The sequence below is a fragment of the Pinus tabuliformis genome, chromosome 4_1 (genome assembly GCF_031772625.1).
Source record: "Pinus tabuliformis cultivar Carrire ecotype Pingquan chromosome 4_1, CPIR1, whole genome shotgun sequence".
Taxonomy (NCBI): domain Eukaryota; kingdom Viridiplantae; phylum Streptophyta; class Pinopsida; order Pinales; family Pinaceae; genus Pinus; species Pinus tabuliformis.
In genome coordinates this window covers 370,905,781-370,908,510 of record NC_142303.1, presented here as the reverse complement: position 1 = coordinate 370,908,510, position 2,730 = coordinate 370,905,781, and positions in this window count along the sequence as shown.

The window sequence follows — 2,730 nt, the reverse complement described above, 5'->3', positions numbered from 1 at the left end:
GTCTTGGAGAGTTAATTACTCTCCTACTCCAAGACACTAGCCTGATCTATATTGGTGTTTCAGAGCCCTAATAAATAAAAAGTTACTAAGTTGATTTTACTTTAAGCGTTAATTTTTATGGCTTTTCTTTAAGACAAAAGGTAGCGGAGATGAAACTGATGGTGTGTAGACTCGACTCAAATCCACTAAAAAGTTGCACTTAGGATGATTTATATTAATTTTCTTTTTCAATGAATTCCCTAGCTAAGAGAGTTGGAGAATGCAAAATTGATATAAAGACAACTTTCTTGGCAATGAAAATAAAAGAAACAATCTCTTTATCTTTTCCAAAGCATACAACACATGACCACTAATTATTCTACGAAAATTCCTTTTCCATTCAAAGACTCAAATGCCACTAAGCAAACTTTTCCTTCAAAAGAGATTTTTGGATTTTTTCCTACTTAACAAAGCATTTAAAAATCAAAAATCAAACCTTTAAAAATCTATGACAATCAAACCAAAGCTACTTAAAAGCAAATCAAAAAGAAATTCACCTAATAAGCAAATCTAATGAGGCCAAAACCTACAAAGTATGATCCCAGGATGTTTTACTCAGTCGTGATTTAACTAAGGACTAGTCAATGCAGAATCAAAAACTAGCCAAAAACAAACATCAAAATCTTTTGTTCTTTTTCGTAAAATGAAATTCACAGTTCAATCAACAAACTTTTTCGAGATTCGGCAAAGAGACAAAACAAAGGTAGATGTCTCACAAGGGTGGATTCTATGAAAGGTCCGACTCCTAAGAAGACTGCAAAGACCAGGGAGATCCAAGGTTTTACGACTTCTAAAGCCAAAGTCACTACAGGACCAATGCAAAAATCAAACCCTAAGGCTAGAACCTCTACGAATTCCACTAAAACTCTTGACACTGATGAAACAAGTTCAGATGAAGATCTCTGGCAGGTAACCAGTGGATCTGGGTGGTAAAAACAACTTATAAACAAAATCTAAGAGGCAAAAAGGAGAAAATTGAAATTTTCTCAATTTTGACAGGGTACGCAGGCAACCTGTTTGCACAGGTGCGTATACGCTCTGTGCACAAAGTTGCAGTGCGTACAGGTACACACTGTGCTTAACGCAGAGGCTGCGTACTTCTAGCAAAACCAAGAAAAACTAAAATCTAATTTAACCCTAAGCTAAGCCACCCAAATACACAGTCAGACAACCAAAAACCAGAAAGAAAATGACTTATCTCAAATCAAAGTTTCAGACAATGGAAAAATCATTCACATCAATGGAGTTCCCCAGTGGAGTCGCCATTTTGTCATGCGGAAAGAGTCAATTTTGCGGAAAAAACCGACCTCCCTAGAAGCTAAGGCTTTCTAGTGACAAACAAGACAAGTAAACACTACCTTTCTCTAAATATGCATTTAGAATACAAGTAATCAGGTGTTTATAACATACCTTTAGTCCAACGCTTTGTAGTAGTCTAGCCTCGCCGATCCGAATGAGCTCCTCCTTCTCTTCGAAACCTGCATTCACTAACAAGCCTTAAAGATTACATAGCACCTGAATAACTTATAAAATAACACATATTCATCATACCGACCAAGGAGTATATGAAACAAATCATGTATAACAACTTGTTGAGAAAAATGAGTTTATTTGCATTAAGTGGAAACAAAAGAAACCATTACAACCTGAGCCTTGGTGTTGTGCAGGTCACTCCCAGGGTCCAGCACGAGTTTTCCTTTACTTTGATCAGCTCACCCACTTCCAAATGAAGCTAAGAAAGGATGGGAATCTCTCCTCTCAAGCTCTATAAGGGAGTCCTAATCTTAGCAGCATCTACCCTTAGGAATGTTCAGCTTTCAACCTCCCCTCCCTCTGGCCCAATGCCTGTATTTATAGTGCTTTGGAGGAAGTTAATCAGGTCCACCATGAATGGGATAAGCCCCTCTTTCAATGGGATAGCTCCCCTCTTCATGGGATAAGTTCCTCTTACATAGGGATGCATGAACCATCTGGAGGCGCCCAATCCACGTCAAACCATCTTCTAGAATACTCTAGAAATGACCACAAGCAACTTTTTTGAAGTGAAACTTGCGCCTTTTGACCTTTACAGGAGTACGCACCCAGACCTTTACATACAGAGCGTACACATACGCAGGTTTTATGAACTGGAGGTGCGTACACGCAGGTAAGGCTAAGAGAAACTGCGTAACCAGAGTTAATTGACTTTTAAAGGACTTTCTCTTTTTCTTGGAGTTTGACATGAGGAGCAGAGGTATGAGACTTGCCAAGGAGGATAGTATGACAGTTGATAGAGCCATACTAACTGTAGATAGTCATGGTGACAAATTTTAGTGTAACAATGACAAGAACATCATGGCTCACTCTTTCCAACCTCAAGGCCTTGTTGACATATTCACTTTGAGCATAAGAAAAAATCATGGTACCCCATGAGATGGCATCTCATTCATGCCATTGGTCACACAATTGATATGAAAACTCCAAATTCCCGATTTGGCATACATTATAACAAGTGAGTTATCCACTGATATATTTGAATAAACCATGTTTGACCACATGGATGTGAATCTTCTTCCCCCCTAGAAGAACATGGAGCTTACTTCATGTCTTGAATACACAAAGAAATGTAAAATTATTCAACTATCTGCCTGTACAATGCATTCAAAAATAGAATGTGAGAGCTTCCTTTTATAAACCACTTGAGATGTAAAC